Genomic DNA, 19,338 nt, shown 5'->3' with positions numbered 1-19,338 from the left:
TCCAAAACTCCCTGGAGGCAGGAACGGTCCCAGTGGATTGGAAAATGGCCAATGTAACACCTATATTTAAAAAAGGAAGTAAACAGAAGGCGGGTAACTATAGACCGGTTAGTCTAACATCAGTGGTGGGTAAAATGTTGGAGACAATTATTAAAGAATCACTAACGGGCCACTTGGATAAACATGACTTCATCAGACAGAACCAGCATGGTTTTGTGAAGGGGAAATCGTGTTTAACGAATCTGCTCGAATTCTTTGAGGAAGTAACAACCCGGGTGGATAAAGGGGAACCGGTGGATGTGGTATACTTGGACTTCCAAAAGGCTTTTGACAAGGTGCCACATAAGAGACTATTGCTAAAAATAAAAAATTGTGGGATTGGGGGTAATATATTAGCATGGGTAGAGGATTGGCTAACGAATAGGAAGCAGAGAGTGGGGATAAATGGTTCATACTCGGGATGGCAACCGGTAACTAGCGGGGTTCCGCAAGGGTCGGTGCTGGGACCCCAGTTGTTCACAATTTATATAAATGATTTGGAGGAGGGAACCAAGTGTAATATATCAAAATTTGCGGACGATACGAAAATGGGAGGGAAAGTAGGGGATGAGGAGGATAGGAAGAGTCTGCAAAAGGATATAGATAAGCTAGGTGAGTGGGCAACAACTTGGCAGATGAAATTTAATACTAATAAATGTGAAGTCATTCACTTTGGGGAAAAAAATGATAGGGCAAGTTATTTTCTAAATGAGGAGGAGCTGCGTTGTAATGCAACGCAAAGGGATCTAGGGGTATTAGTACATGAATCACTAAAAGTCAGTATGCAGGTGCAGCAAGCAATCAGGAAGGCCAATGGAGTTTTGGCCTTTATTGCTAGGGGGATTGAGTATAAAAACACGGAGGTCTTGCTGCAGCTGTACACGGTATTAGTGAGACCACATTTGGAATACTGTGTACAGTTCTGGGGTCCATACTTAAGAAAGGATGTACTAGCCCTGGAGGCAGTGCAGCGAAGGTTTACAAGATTAATTCCTGCAATGAGGGGATTGACATATGAGGAAAGGTTAAGTAAGCTGGGACTCTACTCTTTGGAGTTTAGAAGAATGAGAGGCGATCTCATTGAAACGTATAAGATCGTGAGGGGCCTTGATCGGGTGGATGCACCGAGGATGTTCCCAATGATCGGGGAGGCTAGAACTAGGGGACATAGTTGCAGAGTGAGGGGGGGCTCTTTTAAAACTGAGATGAGGAAGAACTTCTTCACCCAGAGGGTGGTTAGTTTGTGGAATTCACTGCCCCAGGGAGCAGTGGAAGCAGAAACGTTAAATATATTTAAGTCAAAAATAGATGGTTTTTTAGCTGCCAAGGGGCTAAGGGGCTACGGGGAGAGGGCAGGGATATGGACCTAGGTATGGTTAGTATAGTAGACCTGAGTGATCTCCTGGACAAGTGTCGATCGCCTGGATTGGGGTCGGAGAGGAATTTCCCGGATTTTTTTCCCGAATTGGACCTGGGTTTTTATCCGTTTTTTTGCCTCCCCCAGGAGATCACGCGGTTCTTGGGGTGGAGAGGGGTGATAGCGGTATAAAGGGGAGGGTAGTGTCTTGTGTTCTGTGTCTTGTGTCTACTGTTTGTGGGTAAGTGTGTCTGTTTAGTGTTCAGCCATGAGTGAATGGCGGTGCGGGCTCGACGGACCTGGTGGTCTACTCTCGCACCTACTTTCTATGACTCTATAAGACCACATTGGTAACACACAACATTGGCTAATGACTGCAGCGATGAAGAATCTGTTTGCCATAACAGTATTATAAGATATGTATTACAGTATTATAAAATCTGTCAACAATTTGAAAGCAATAGAAATGACCAAGCAATGTAATGACTGCATAAAGGATATCTTATACATTCACCAGATGAAGAATACTGGTGACCTCGATGGATTATATAAATTCACAATAAATCTAAAATCAATCAGTAAATATTAATGGAAAGGTAGTTACACTGGAAATCAATATTGGTAAGCAAGAGTTTAAGCATTAGTCACCGTATAGTACTTTGATGTTTAAAGAGTCTTCTGCCCTTCTTAGAATCTAATCTGGAGAAAGACTCAGATAGGGATACATGAGGTGTAGCTGTGGAGTGGAAGCAAAACAAAACTCTCTCTTTTGATTGTACCAGGACTAAGATCCATTTTCATTCGACTGGTGTAGAAGGCAAGATTCTCCAGAATGGGAATACTTTCCTCTGTGTTCTTGAAGAACTTGCAACTTGAATCATGTAAGAAAAGGGTTACAGAAGAAATAATAAGAAGCAGGAATCAATAAACTGGCTGAATTTCCAAACTGAGCTGCTCCAAGAGTATCTGTAATGAGGCCACATTGATCTGTGGAGATTATCTGAATAATCAATCAGCAAAGCAGAAACTCACTCCCTATATCTGAGGATAATTCTTCACAAAACTTTGACCATTAAATGCTTACCAGCAAATCAAATTCGACAAAGGCACAAAAACAGTACTCAGTAGTACATACTCATTTTGATTTGTTCCAATATTTTGTCTGTTAAGGGCCTGTCCCACTGTACGAGCTAATTCAAGAGTTCTCCCGGGTTTCCCCTGATTCAAACTCGGAGTATTACGGTAATAGCTGCTCGTAGGTACTCGGGGCTCTCGTGGACATTTTACAACATGTTGAAAAATCTTCACGAGTCTTCACAAGCTTATTGCGTTTCCCGAGTACCCGCCGTTAGCGTTACGAGCCGCTAAGAGAGCTCCGACATACCCGCTACGTACATTCCACGTGCTTACCACGAGTTTGATATTCTTTAAAACTCGGGGGAGCTCTTGAATTACCTCGTACAGTGGGACAGGCCCTTAAGCCTGGAATAGACAAGCAATTGCAGGACTCTGTAAATGTCAAAAGGCCTTCACAAGCATCTTTGCAAACCTTGATGGAAAATATATGAGGAACTTAGACATGATTTCCTTCAGGGATAATGCTAACATGGGAAAAAAAGAGATAGTTTGATTTATTACAAGGACAACATCTTGGTGCCAGGAATGACAAACGAGAAGCACAGGGAGAACCAGCAAAGTGTACTGAAACAATCCTAAGTGGGAGCCCAAATAAGAGAAAACATGTGTGTCTTTCATGCATCAGAAGTGCTCCTTCTTGGTTCTAAGATAGATGCTGAAGGTCTTCATCCAGTTGAAAATAAAACACAAGCAATAGTGGATGCATTTCAACTGACCAAACTAACAGAACTGAATGCCAGCTGCAGATTCCTCAACTGTGATGGACAATTTTTACCATCACCAAGTATCTTTTTAGAACCTCCCTATGAGTTGCTGAAGCACAAGTAAACATTGAAGAAAATGCGATGCTTCATTCTCAGAGTCAAAGCAATTGCTGCTCAGCCCACAATCTATTATTCAGTTTCATCCAGTGAGAACATTCCTGCTACTCTGTGATGTTGTGGCCTTATCGTACTGATGTTGTTTTGTCACTTGGTATGGCAAGTGATTAGTTTTGCATCAATGTTTAATTTCAAGTCAAGATTCAAAGGTTTAGCTGCCATCTTTAGAATGACAAATGTCCGCAATTAGCTGTCCAGAACTTTATCATTCAGACCACAGAAAATCTCTATGGATTATTTTTAATGTATCTTGGGATATCTCAGCCACAAAGCAGAAATTGTCATGAACATTATCTGCACAGGACTCGGTTGTGAAGTACAAGAGTAGATGTAGATGCTCCATTGACTTCCAATTGGTGCACCTCCATTTGATACACCAGGGGAGATTGCATTATTGGTGGACTATATGGGCAGTAATCCATTTGTAGTACATTAATCTGCAACCATGATTAAATATGATCCCTCTTCATGAGGGTATATGAACATATCCAGAATTGATGGGGAGGAGAATATGAAAATGACATATTGCCATCATCAGAGGAGTAATTTTTTTGGTGGTGCATCCAATGTTGTCTAAGCACAAGAAAGGAGAGCTGTTCTAAAGAATGGACATCTGATATTAAGTGAGTTGCCATGTGTTTTATCTAATGCCATGGAATGGACGGGCGATTGGAGAGCATTATTAAAGAAAGTCAACATTGCAATGGGCATTCCAAGAATCCAGCAGCCTCTCCTCTCAATCAATTGTTCTGGCCAAACAAATATTGGTGGAGGATACATTTTGGATTTAAGGGAAACTGATCATGATCATGGTAGATGCAGATTTTGAGTGGTTTGGAGGAGTTCTTAAATCTGATGTAGTAAGTATTTCTTCAGATGCATGATGAAACAACTTCACTGCAGCTCAATCTGATGAAATTCTCAGCAGCAATAAAGAGATATTTCTGCTTCCCACTCCGCACCATTTAACCTCAAATGGATTTGTAGAAAGAAGGGTTCAGTTTGTGAAAGATGGACCAAATATGGGGAAAAAGATAACATTGAGAGAAAACTTGCACACTTCCGTATACATTACTGGAAAACATAGAAATTAAAAGACAAATGTTTACTGAATTACTAAGAGAGTACGTCCCAGAATAGGATGCAAATTCGGTGATGTCAGAGCTTGTGTTCAAAACAAATGAACGCAAAGAATAATATATCACTGAAACTTGCGATCACCACTTTAAAGTAGATGAGCAAGTGTTGGACAAGTCATCACATTAGGAATTTGGCTCATTGTATCTTGGATTGCTCTGGACCAATCTCCTTTATTGTCTGTCTGGTTGGCAGACATGTACTGAAATTATATCAACACCCTAAAACAACTAATTAGTAGAGTTTCTCCAGCTTTTTTGTGTACCAAATAATTAGTAGAGCCACTGCCTCACAGTGCCAGAGAGCTGGGTTCAATCCTGATCTCTGGCGCTGTTTGTGTAGTGTGCATGTTCTCACTGTGACTGCAAAGTTTACTTCCTGGTGCTCCAGTTTCTCCCACATCCCAAAGACATGTTATTGGTGGATTAATTGGTCAATGTAAATTGTCCCTTGTGAGTAGATGAGTGATGGAATCTGGTGAGTTGAATTGGATGTTAGTACAATAAAAAAGATGGATTAATATAGATTTAGTATTAAAGGGTGGTTGATGGTTAACGTGGACGGTGAGCCAAAGGGTCTGTTTACACTCTGTATCTCCCTATTTATCTGTGACTCATGCAAGAGGTTGAAGATTTTGAGTAAGGTTGCTTGGTGAAATGAAAAGTTTGCTCAAAGCTCCCCATTCCCTCCGAGCCCTTTACGTATGGGGTTACATGGGACAGGAACTAGTAATGGGTTCAATGCACGGAGGCTGGCGCAGGCTGGCATGACAAGAGTGCAATCACACCTGACAGTTGGAAATTGACCAGAAATGCTGCTTCTTCCCCTGAGACTTCTTCAGATCTTTTTCTATCATGCGCTTCAGGATGGTTGGTTGGGTCAATTAAACCATATTTGGAATTTCGTAAGGATTTACTAATCATTGAATTAGCGTGAGGTTAATTGACCTGATCTGTTAACCCCACGCTCTCCTGGGGTGTCTCCCTAATCTACCTACACGTTGCTTGCCAATCTGTTCACAACAATATGAAATACATTACTCTTAGATGTATTGGATGAAGTGGTGATTCTCCACTGTCAACACTGATCAGCCAGCCAAAGCATGAAATCTCTCAACATCTGCTAACACATGTAGAGTGGAGATCCTCTGTGGAAAGAGTACTTTGGGCAGAGGTTAGAGTGCCCTGATCAAGGTGTCATTCATCAGAAAACAGATGTGACAAAACATTAAAATAATTGTAGTAGGGATTAATTAAATCATGCGTTATAAGCAGCGCAACTGGCTGAGTATCACAGCAGATGACAAGCTATTATGCATTGCTTGTGCTTTCTTGACTACTTGTTCATGTAGTGCTGGTAATGAGTGGTGTATGGAGAGGGTCACTTAATTTGCATGGAGATTGTTCAGGAGAATCTTTTCTCTTTAGGGGAAATTATTATTACCTCAGCAGACAATGCCTCCCTCCTACATGAAATGACGGCACAGTGGCGCAGCTGGTAGAGCTGTTGTATCACAGCACCAGAGACCCAGGTTCGATCCTGACTTTGGGTGCTGCCTGTGTGGTGTTTGCATATTCTCGCTGTGACCACGTCGGTTCCCCTTGGGTTCTCCAGTTTCCTCCCTCACCCCAAAGATGTGCAGGTGCGTTGGTAAATTGGCCTCTGTAAAGTGCCCCTTGTGTGTAGGGATTGGATAAGAAAGCGGGATAATATCGAACTGGTGTGAATGGATGATTGTGTAGGAAGTAACTGCAGATGCTGGTTTATAGCGAAGGTAGACAAATTGCTGGAGTAACTCAACGGGGCAGGCAGCATCTCTGGAGAAAAATAATAGATGACGTTTCAGGCCAGAACCCTTCCTCCTCACTCAGAATGGATGATTGATAGTTGGCATGGACGCATGGGTGGAAGGACCTGTATCCATGCTGTAATTCAAATTTAAACTACACTTCACAAAGATGAAGCTCTCAATGCTGAGGAATGTCTCCCAGAGTTTTCTTTGCCTAGTGCTTGGCCCTGGTGGATTTCTGCTTATCCTTCTTGGCATCAGGATCTGAATCTTCTGATTGTCCTGGTCTTCCTCAGGCATCTGCTGCCGTCTTTTGTTTATCCTCAGCCCCCTACTGTACTCCCTGTACACACATGACTGTGTGGCCAGGTTCAGCTCCAACTCTATAATCAAGTTTGCTGATGACACTGTGGTGGTGGGCCTGATCTCCGATAACAATGAGAAAGCCTACCGGGAGGACGTGGCTGATCTGGCACTCTGATGTCAGGACACCAGCCTCCTCTTGAATGTCATAAAAATTAAGTCAAAGTCAAAGTCAAAGTATCCTTTATTGTCATTCAGATCTTTTGGTCTGAACGAAATTTCGTTGCCTTGCAGTCATACATATAATAAAAAACAAAACACACAATAAACACAAATTTAACATCCACCACAATGAGTTCACCAGGCACCTCCTCACTGTGATAGAGCTAATTGTGAACTTTAGAAGGGCACAACATCTGAGGACGTACACGTCACTGGAGATAAATGGGGCTACTGAGGATAGGGTGAGCTGCTTTAAATACCTGGGAGTCCACATCACAGAGGATCTGACATGGACAACACACGCTGCCACACTGGTGAGTAAGGCAAGGCAGCGCCTTTACAACCTCAGGCAGCTGAGGAAATTCAGAGTCTCTCTGGGGATCCTTCTGTGCTTCTACTCTGGGGTTGTAGAATGCATCTTGACCGGCAACATTACAATCTGGTTTGGGAACTGCTCTGCCCAGGACAGGAAGGCTCTGCAGAGAGTAGTGCGTTCGGCCGAACGCACTATGGGAACTGCACTCGCCCCCTGCAGGACCTATACATCAGAAGATGCAGATCCGGAGCCAACAACATTATGGGGGACCCCTACCACCCCAGCAACGGACTGTTCCAGCTGCTATGGTCAGGCAAACGCCTCTGCTGTCATGCGGTGAAATCACAGAGGATGTGACGGAGTTTCTTCTCACAGGCCATCAGGGCTGTAAACCCTTATCTCACCAGGGACTAATGTACTGTACTAATTTACTGTTGTGCTGTGTCTCTTTAAAACTGTTGTTTTTTTTAACATATAACATGTAAATACTGATTCTGTTCGATTCTGTTCTGTCGTTTTTACACAATCCGCAGGCATTGCCACTTTCACTTCACTGCACATCTTGTATGTGTATGTGACAAATAAAGTTGACTTGACTTGACTTGATCAAGGCATGCAGGATGCAACACAACACATGTATTCCTTTCGAGTCCAATTAAACCTCAATAAGTCACCTTCTGACCAGACCCATAACAGGCCTCAGTTCTCATCATTGGTGTCAGCAATATCAGATTTGCAGTTTTGCTGTTTGCATCAGTACTGGCCAATTTTGATGAAAGGCCATCAATCTTTCATATTAACTCTGTTTTCTTCCCTTCTCTTTCCATAAATGTTGCCTAACTTGCTGTGTATTTCCAGCATTCTCTTTTATTTTATGTGCAGCAACAACAGAGTTTTGTATTTCACAGTTCCAGTATTTATTTTACTTTTTCTCTCTTTTTATTCATCTCCAGATCTTCTCCAGACAGATCCACTGCATTTAACAAGTCTTCCTCATCCTCTCTCAGCCGATACAAACACCACTAGCATTGTTTAGTCCGACTAAATGTCTTAAAGGTCCGACTTAGGTCTTTATCCTATCATGTATGTCCTTTTCACCCTTCCCACTTCTCATTTCCAATGATCATCAAACTGAAACATTAACTCTACTTCTCTCTCCACAGATGCTGTCGGATCTGTTAAAAAATGTTTAAAACATGTTGACAGTGGTATGCTATCATTAAAATCCATCCTGCGTTACTGTTCATAGATGTATGAAGATGTTTGCTCATCATAGAGGGCCAGGTATGATCTATTGCAACTACGTAAATGCTCACAGATAAAGTGTCCACAAATGAGAATATTTATGTCTTCTGTCACCCCCAACTTAGCCTCCATGCCTATACTGGGCACCTCTTTCATTGAAGTACTGCCAGAGGTGTTTTTCTACATTTTGTTAGAATATTTTCCCCCCAAAAGAGATTTTTTTCCAGATATGGCACATGTATTCACCTTTAGAATTCCAGCATTATTTCACTATTTTGTGGAGACTTGGCTCAGTAAATATCCATATTAAATTCCCAAGAAGCATCAATGGATCTTTAACATTTTTAGTTCTTGCAATAGTTCTTCTGAAAGGTTAACACAATTTTCAGTCTTTTTTACAGAAGAAACTAAACACATCTGGAAGTGAAGACCATGAGTGGACAGCATGTACAAGCATAAAAATGTAAACAATGAAAATTATTTGAAGTACATGTTATTCTGTTTTTCTTCTTGTGTTTAGTTTCTCACTACAAACACACTTATCCAAATGTTTCTACTGGCATGGCTGCTTTTTCCTCTCACAAGCCATTTCCTTTTGCAAGCATTTTAAAGTCTGTCACATAACCACTTGCTTCATGGAGCATGAAATGTAAGCTAGCATTCAGATTGGATCATTGTAAAGGAAGGCAGCCTGAAGTGTCGGGGGCTGTTGAAATCCTAATGACTTAATATGCTGACACGAGACTCTGGAGTAGAAATTCCCCATGGTCTTAAACAGACTATGTAGTGGAGTGGATCATGCTAACTAGATTTGGCACCGGTAGTCCCCACCTGCATAGACTTACTTTACTATATTGAAAATATCCTCCTCACCTGTATCTATCTATCACTTCCCAGACCTTGTCCTGTTGTCCCCCAGCCCTCCCCCCCCCACCAAAATTGTTCTCCTTCTTCCCCTCTAATAAGTCTGAAGAATGGTCCCGACTTGAACCAGCATGTTTCCATGTCTTCCAGAGATGCTGCCTGAATCGCTGAATTGCCCCAGCGCTCTGTATTTTTTTTGTTGTAAACCAGCACCTGCAGTTCCTTGTATATCCTCTGAAACAACATTTGGACAGGTACATGGATAGAAAAGGTTTAGAAGGATATAACCCAAGCACAACAAAATGGGACTGGGTCGGATAGGTGACTTTGGTCAGAGTGGACGAGTTGTGCCAAAGTTTCGCTTGTGTATATATCTATGAGTCTGTGACTAGATTCAGGAGCTTACTCAACTAACCCTTTAGACCTGAGAGGTTTGGCAGGTTTCAAGAGATGATAAAGAGTCAACTGATAGATTTTAGTGACGCACGACTGTCGAAGTGCTTTAAACAATTTTCAAATGCCTCTGAGAGTCAAAATTTTATTTTTTAAGATTTAAATAGTTTTGAATTGCGCTTTAAAACTAAATCATTTAATCGGACACATAAGCTAATTTAATGGCCGTAAAATATAATAGTAAGATTAAACGAGAACTTACCAGTTCGAAGATTGATCATTATTTTATGAGGAGTACGTTGAGGGAATACGTGAAGAACCCCGCCAGGACGCATGCATGTCATTCTTCAAAGCAGCGGTGTGAAATCACAGATAACTGTAATGACTAAACATAGTAAGATTAGAGAAGAAGTCACCAGTTGAGTATATGATCAAGGGTGGGAGCGGAGGGCACGTATTCCCTCAACGTACTCCTCATAAAATAATGATCAAACTTTGAACTGGTAAGTTCTCGTTTAATCTTACTATTTTAGTTCGGAGTCACGTGAGTGACTACGTGAAGATTTTAAAGCTCTGTGATTCCATGCCGTGGAAACGAGTCCATGCATCACATCTGCCTGGGTTATGGGGAGAATAGTGTTAACATTATTAGACATCAATACGATATTGAAAAACAACGATAAATTTATTAACACCAAATTATAGCCCCTATTCATGGGGTAAAATTATATTACAGAACTTAAAATTGTTTCTGCAAATGTTCCAGGTTCAATAACTGGTTTGTTATAAAATCGTTGGAATGTTTTCTCCGTTGACCATCCTGCTGTCTTGAGGATTTGGTCCATAGGAACATCCAACTTCATAGCTGCCAATGTAGCTGCAGCCCTGGTGGAGTGAGATTTAAAAATGTTAGTGTCTACTCCAGCCTTTATTAGGACCTGTTTTAGCCATCTCGAGATGGTCTGGACTGTCACTTTTTTGTGTGGCTGTTTGTAGCTGATTAAAAGTGCCATTTCTTTGCCTCTGATTATCTTAGTATACTCCATATATAATAGCAAGCGTGTTACAATACAGAGACGATCATCTGTCGGGTAGGCCCTGAATTATATTTTTAGGCCTGCTGACCCCTGTCTGTTCTGTTTGACTAATTCATTGATGTGAAAAGTTAAATTTCCAGATGAAGTAGTCATGTTGTCCAGCCTTAGTTTCTGTAGTGACTGGACCCTTTGTGCCGTGACCAAGGCCATCAGCATGACTGTTTTCATAGTCAGTTTCTGTAGGGTCAGAGCTGTAGCTGGAGACCAGTTTCTTAACATGGTCAGTACAATGCTCACATCCCATATTTGGGAGTACCTGGTTCTTGGGGGATTAACATTAAAAATGCCCCTCATGAGTTTGTCCCAACAGAATGCCACTCTGTTCCTTGCCACAGGTATGTTGACAGAGCACTTCTGGCGCAGTTGATGGCACTATAACTGAGCCCCTCATCGTAATGGAGGCTTGCCAGGAATTCCAGAACAGACGGGATGTTCATAGATCTGTGAGTGATGTTATTGTTGTGACAGTACATTTCCCATTTCTTGATGTACACCAAGTACTGTTTTTTGGTGGACTGTCTGTGGGCCGCTGAAATAATATCCACTGTTCGGTCCGTCAGTCCCAGGTGTAGTAGAGGTGCTTTCAAACTCTACAAATTAATAGGTTTATATAATTATGACATAGGTGACTTTCCCTTGTTACTGAATGAACCAGTAAATTAGGTCTATGATGGATGGTGATGCATGGTTCTAATACCATGTCGAGTATCACCGGGAACCATGGTTGAGTAGGCCAATCGGGTACTATCAAAATACCAGACGCAGAGTCTTGCTGTATTTTCCTTAATACCCGACTGATGAGGCAGAAAGGAGGGAATGCATAAATAAACAATTTCCCCCAATGCAGCGAAAATGCATCTGTTGCCGCTGCCCCAGGGTCTGCTGATAATGATTGGATTGGAACAATGCCTAATGTTATCTTTCCACCATTTTAGTTCCATTATGGCCTCTGTTGGTAGGTTCATTGGTCTGTCAAAATGACCACCATTAATTTTGAGTGCTCGTATTTTAGCCCTCTGTAAATTTCGATAATGTAAAGGTCCGAATTGTGTGGCTGGAAATGCAGCCACTATTTTGCCAATTATTCTTGCTACCAGTCTGATGGATGGTTTAGTGATGCCAATGATTTTGCTGCAAGCCTCTATTAAGGCTGTAACCTTTTCTTTCGGCAAAGTCACTGACATGTGAACTGAGTTAATGGTGAACCCCAGATAATCCATTGTAGTTGAAGGCGTTAATTTAGATTTAACTGGATGGATGATAAACCCCAGTTTTTCAAATAATTGTTTTGCCAATTTTTCTTGCTACCAGTCTGATGGATGGTTTAGTGATGCCAATGATGGCTGTTACCGTTTGTTTAGCCAACTCCAAAGTTTTGCCCACAATAAGTATGTCATCTAGATATGCCATTACCATGTGTTTTTGTTTCCGCAGAAACGCTAGGGCTGGCTTCAAAATTTTAGTGAACAGCCTGGGGGCTGATGTTAGACAATTAGGTAGTGCCCTGTACTGCTAGTGCTGACCCACCCAGTTGAATTTTAAATAACATCTGTGGTCACCTCTGATGGGTACTGTATAGTAAGCATCTTTTAAATCGATGCTTGCCATGTAGTAACCTTTGGAAATCAATTGCTTAGTAGTAACAAAGGTTTCCATCTTGAAATGAATATATTGTACGAAAGTATTCAAATTAGTCAAATCTATGATGATGTGGCAACCACCATCTTTCTTGTTTTTGATAAAGATATTGGACACGAATTCCTGTGATTCGTGTCGGGTTTTCTCAATTACTCCTATTTTATAAAGCCGCTGTAGTTCAGCGTGTGCTTTTGATTTTTCTTTGCCTGTAAGCACGAACATTCGGTTCGGTACATGCTGAACTGGAGGGTTATGTTTTTGTATAAATTCTATGGTATAACCCTGGATACCGCTTAAAATATAAGTGTCGGTAGTTAACTTATTCCATGCATCCAGATAGAAGTGTAATCTCCCACCAACCTCCATGCTCCCTTCAATTCGTAAGGAACCAGACCCACCTACCTCCATGGTTACCAGTGGTAGGTTTATTACTTTTTCGGTATCCTCCGTGGACGTTGAGGCGCCGGTGTCTGGGTCTGTAGTTGAGGGTTTGCGCATTTTCCAGGAAGGCCGGTCTGGGCCATGGCCTAAAAAAGACCACCTTCGAGCTTTCACCAGTTTGTCTTGTCCGACTGGTGGGTGCTGTTTCTGGCCGAAGTAGTTTTTAGACGTTGCTTTAATGAGCCCCAGGGTTTTAGCCTCTTCGTTAAGTTATTTTACCTGTTTGGATAAGTCACCTCCAAATAGTAATATTGGTAGTTTAGAGGTTCCAGGTTTGCACAGGCCTGCAAATTTGGGGTCTAAAGCCGGTTGGATGGCACTCTTCCTAATACTATTTAACTCATATTGGGAGTTGCAAAATAAAGCCAGTGCATCCTGGTGATCTTGTGTCATGTCTTTTTCGTTGATTGTGCGGGCGAAAGCCGTAATTCCCGCCGTTAGGACTTTCAGAACTTTTTGTAGTTTCAAGTCCCTGGCTCTGATTGATGCTCCGACATGTTTCCAAATACACTGGTTGACACTGGGAACATTCAGTGATTTGCAGTTCCCTGGAGGTAAGTGTCTTGCTGTGGTGTCCAGTAATGCCTGTCCTTGTAGCTGATTGAATGACATGTAGTCGATACTTGCAGCTATTTTAGGTTCCAGGTTTTGGCCAGTTTGGTCAGGGTGAATGAACTGGGACACCATATCCAATAGGTTTTCTTGCACCCCATGCACACTAGGGGTATGTTCTGCACACCCCTCTTCAGGGTCAGCCCAGAATTGACCCCCCGTACTCCCCTCTGATGAGGGAGAAACACTGTGCAGCCCTACACGAGGTACTGCTGTAGGACTTACTAGCTGCCCACTGTGACTAGTCTCCATCTCCCGGAGCCTGCCACTTTGGAGTATTTGCTCCAACAGCCGCTCCAACTGGCTCCTATGCTCTCGGGCACTGGCCACTCGCGGCTGCTCCTGTTCCTCAAGCCTCTCCAACCGGCTCCAATGCTCTCGGGCACTGGCCGCTCGCGGCTGCTCCTGAAGCCGCTCCAACCGGCCCCAATGCTCACGGGCACTGGCAGCTCGCGGCTGCTCAAAGTCGGACTCATCGGAGTCAACGACTCTGTCAGTTTTTTGCTTCGCTTTACTGCCCGGCCGTGGTGTTGATTTGGCCGGTGCGGGAGCGAAGTCGGGCACAGCTGTTCCCATTACGGGAGATTGGTGTGCCGTTGGCTGCTGCTGGCTGCCCGCAACTCCGCGGTTCTCCCCCGCCAGCTTTTTTGCAGCCTTCTTGTTTCTCTTGGATCTGTCCATGCCTCTACCTGTGATAAAGTAAGTGGAAAGAACGCAGAGTCTCCTTACCTGCTGTTCCCGGCTTTTAAATTCTGCCGCTAAGGGGAACGTCGTTCCCCCTGCTGTGACTCATTGCAATGCGTGTAGCGATATAACATCCTGGCGGGGTTCTTCACGTAGTCACTCACGTGACTCCGAAGTAAAATTAAATAATTTAAAACAGTATAAAAGTAAAATAAGGACAAACAGATACTTGTGTGTAGTTTTTTCCCCCAGAGCATTTGCAGGACCGTTCAACTGAGGGGTCAAGGAGGAGGCTGCGGTAGAGCTGGAAGTCAAAGGTGCCAGTAGCTGACCTTTATCGTGTCTCAGATGTTTGAAACAGAGAAACATAGAAAATAGGTGGAGGAGTAGGCCATTCGGCCCTTCAAGCCAGCCCCGCCAATCAATATGATCATGGCTGATCATGTGAGGTGAGCTGAGCCTCAGTCAACTGACCGTTCTCTGAGGAATGGCCCGACTGTCGATCAGCTTGATTTTACTCAATGAAACAGAATATTTGAGGCATGCACAGACGTAGGCAAAGATCCTATAGCAAGCAAGATAGCCCACTTGACGAAAAAGACGCAGTAGGGTCATGGGCAGATTCATGAGTAATCTTTGGCCCCATTTCCGTAACCGGCTTCCGTTTCCGTACTCCTGTCCAAAAGATCCTATAGCAACTGGAATCTCCATCTTGCTATTATTTTACCAAATACCGCAGTTGTGAACAGTGTGATCAAATTAATTACAGAGTGCAAGTTTAATACAAACATCAACTCAAACATAGCACATGAGCATTTAAAAAGAAATTGAAAAAAAATGTTAAAAAAAGAAAATTAAAAAAACCCATTAAAAAAAGAAAATTAACAGAATTATAATTTATTGACATATTAATCATTAACAACAAATAGCAGAATTACGAATTCACAGAATTATGAATAATGGGTCTAACACTATCACACACACAAACTGTTCCCCCGCAACGCTGATTACACTGCGAGAGGGATTTACAAAGTCGGGTCGGGTCGGGTTTACTGAAATGGCCGACGAAAAGGCTGACGTTCCGCTCCGTAGCGTACTACACATCAGCCCATTGGTTTTAGCAGGAGCGCACTATCTTGCTTGCTATAGGATCTTTGGACGTAGGTGCTGTGCTTTTGCATTTTTACTGCATGTTGCCCACGGATCAGTATATTTCAAAGAGAAGACCCAAGAGACTGAAGTTGCTGGTCTCTGGAGCAACAACACCTGCTGGTGGGCCTGTTGTTTGTTGCATCAGTATTTGGCAGGTTAGGATATCATATTAAAGTGATCAAAATCTTATCTAAATATTCATTTTATTCCCTGGAATTTCCTCTTTAGGAATGATTTTAGTTTCGGAATTTTTAGATTAGATTAGATTAGATATCATTTATTGCCACACAGCCAGGCTGGTGGAAATTTGGGTTGTCTGCAGCGATACAATAATAAAGAACACACAACCACAATAAAACTGTAACACAAACATCCACCACAGCATTCATCACTGTGGTGGAAGGCACACAATTTGGCCAGTCCTCCTCCATTTCCCCCCCGTGGTCAGGACCAGAGTCCAGAGTCAGTCCAGGATCGGCTCTTCCTCACCGGAGACCACGGCTTTAAGTTGTTGTAGGCCGCTGGCCGGCGGTCAAGATTTAAAGTCCCCGCCGCAGCCAGAAGCACCGTAGACTGCAGGGCCGGCGGTCGAAGCTCCCCTCCAGGGGTGATGGTAAGTCTATGCCGCACCCGCGGTAGAAGTTGGCCGCGGGCCGGCAGTGATGGCTTCTTCTTCCCCCGGGTCCCCCACGAGGGATCCCGGGCTGTAGACGCCGCACCAGCTGGAGCTCTGCAGACCGCGACTTCAGGCTGCCGGCTGCCTCGGGCCAGCGAAACGGAGCACTCCCCTCCAGCGAGCCCCAGCGAGGGCTCACCCGCTCCACGCCGAGAGTCCACGCTGCGCCCGCCGCTGAAGCCCCGGGCGCGTCTCCGGGAAAGTCCGCGCCGATCCTTGCTGTTAGGCCACGGGGGAGGCGACCTGAAAAAACTCGCCTCTCCATGGAGGAGGTGACCGAAGCGGTTTCCCCCTTAACCCCCCCACCCCACACCCCCCCCCACACCCCCCCCACACAAAAAACACAAAGAAACATTAAATACAGACTTTAAAACATACTAAAAAAATAAAAAAAGGTTGAAAAACTGACGAGCTGCATGACATGGCTGCTGCCAGAGCAGCGCCCCCTTCATTCATTTAATGAATTGTCATGAAAGCAATTCTATGCCAGATTTCTTTTTGCATCTGCAGTTAAATTAAATTGAACTTGCACGCAATTTGCTTAATATTCACCGCATTCCAACATTAACCCTATTGAAGTACTAACGGATAAGCATAGGACAAAACAATTAACCGATACAAGACATACTTTTGTGTGGATTCAACTCTAAAGGAAGGAAATATGGTCAGAACAGAGGAAGGGAAGACAGGAAACCCTGTGGGTCTTCTTTGAAATGTGAGGAAACACTAAATTACTTTTTATGAGTGAAAGAGAGCAGACCAATAATTAAAAGATAGGTCAAAGTGTGAGAATAGTTGCTTGAATACATTGGTGATATGCAGAGTACTGCCCTGCCAACTACAAATTCAGAAGATTCAGAAGATTGTCACCCATCAACTACACAGGATGAAGTGAGGAACGAACTGTATCACTTTAAATAACCACGAAAAAATATAATTCATGACTGCTGATTTGGATAACTTTAGCAGATAGTGCATCAACGTCATAGAAAGTTGCAGGCTAACTAGTTCTAGATAGTAGCTTCCTCAAAGCACTTGTGTGGGTTTAGTTGAAACCACTAAAGTAAGCAATGTATGTAACTCTAAGCTCATAAATCCCACAAATGATACAGTAGGTGAGGCGAAAAAGCCTTTGGGCTGACAAAATAATGTTTTTCTTAAGCAAATAGTAATTGTAACCAGAAAGCTGGTAAAAATGTTTTTGATCACATTAAGCAAAACGGACTGGGGAGGGGACAATGACGCATCATTATTCTCTTTATGTGTAAAATCAGCATTTCCTACACTTCCCACAAGCAGAAAAATATCACCATGTGATGAGAGACTGTTGTCATCAATAGAAAGAGGGCAGCATCAACCAACAAAGATTAAGCTGGACACAAAATGCTGGAGTAATTCAGCAGGGCAGGCAGCATCTCTGGAGAGAAGGAATGGGTGATGTTTTGGGTCGAGACCGTTCTTCAGACCCGAAACATCACCCATTCCTTATCTCCAGAGATGCTGCCTGTCCCGCATTTACTCCAGCATTTTATGTCTATCTTCAGCATCTGCAGTTCCTTCCTGCATAAGATTAAGCTGGAGCTGGGTAGATTGCTAGGATGCTGAAAGCTGGTGTCATTTGCAGAGAATGAGGACAATGGCATTACGAGATTGCCTCCAAAAGACAACACAGACTGCTGTAGTTTGGATGGGTTAAACACTGCAAAAGAAACTCATGTACAAGGGGATACAAATGTTGATGTTGTTTTACAGTGATACTATTTAGAATCAAACAAGGCAACAGCTGACAAGAATAAAGACATGAAGAAAACCCCGCAGGCAATGTCTGGTGACAATGTGCACATGGATGGAACTATTCTATTAGACAATCACATGCTTTTTCTGATTTCTGTTTATTCTATTATTAATTGTTGTTAGAATCATTTGATTTGATTTTTTTCCCGTTACCATGCTTTCAAGAACACGCATATTGATTACTCCAACAAAATGATTAACAGAATATATGTGATAAATGTACAGCATCTTTTATTGAATTTTAAAAATCTGGAGGTTGGTGGCAAGGGCAACATTTATTGTCCATACTTGATTACCTTCGAGAAGATAGTGGTGAGCTAATTTCTTGAATAGCTGTCATCCACCTGATGAGGCTTTTCCCATTGTGCTCTTGGGTCGAAATTCCTGGATTTGTATCCAGCCCCAATAAAGGAATAGTGATACATTTCCTAGACAGGATGGTGTGTAATTGTAGGTGGTGATGTACCCTTGCATCTTCTGCCCTTGTCTTTCTTGGCTGTGGTGGTTCTTATGGATGGTGGGAAAGCCTTCAGGTGTCAGGACGTGAGTAATTCACCATAGGATACTCAATATCTAACCTGGTCCTGTAACCTGGTATTTACACTTGGCTGCTGTATTTATCATCTACAATATTCCTTGCAGCTGCTCACCCAATCTACCTTGACAGCACCTCCCAAACATACAACAACCTCTGCTACCAAGAAAGACAAGGATAGAAGCTGTGGAATACATCACCATAAGCAAATACCACCCCAAGGTATGGACGGTGGGAACTTAGCAACGGTAATGTTATTGACCATCAAGAATAAGTGGTTAGATTCCCTCTTGGGGATCTTTGCCTAGCACTTTTGGGGCACATGCATTATTTGGAATTTGTCAATCCAACCCTGAATATTCTATAAGGTCTTGTTGCATTTGAAGAGGATTTGTGAATGGAAATGAACATTGTGTAATCAACAGTAAACAGTGCCACTTCTGACATAATGAAAGAAAGGTCATTAATGAAGCAGCTGAAGATGATTGGGCTGTGGACACTGCCCCATGGAACTCCTGCACTGAAACCCTGGAGCTGGGATGATTGAGCAATTATCTTTCTTCATGTAAGGTATGACTAATGAAATGAATGTTACCACTTTATGTCCATTTAGTTCACTTTTACTCAAGGAACCTTTAAGCCATGATCAGTTGATCGTTGTCTTAATGTTGAAAAAAGCCACTCTTTAGAATTTGCTCTTTAGTCCATCTTTGGACCAATGCAGTGATGAAATCTGGAGTGGGGGAGTCCTGGAAAAAACCCGAATTGGACGTCAGTGAGTCATTTATTACCTTTGAGAGATGGTTGTGAGCTATCATCATGTGAGACCATGCCACTTGGCAGTTTTAATCCAGTAGGTTTATATGTGTACATTTATGTGCATGGTTATGATATTCATCATCGTATGGCTGGTGAGTAAGTGCCGGATGAGGCTTTGTTATGAAGTTATAATTTATTGTCATTATCCATTGATGCTCACCTATTCATAATATCTAGGGTGACCAATGGCTGGGGACAAATCAGCTA

This window comes from Amblyraja radiata, chromosome 6, assembly GCF_010909765.2.
Source record: "Amblyraja radiata isolate CabotCenter1 chromosome 6, sAmbRad1.1.pri, whole genome shotgun sequence".
Lineage (NCBI taxonomy): Eukaryota > Metazoa > Chordata > Chondrichthyes > Rajiformes > Rajidae > Amblyraja > Amblyraja radiata.
The sequence above is the reverse complement of the archived record's forward strand: the minus strand, read 5'-3'. Positions refer to the sequence as shown.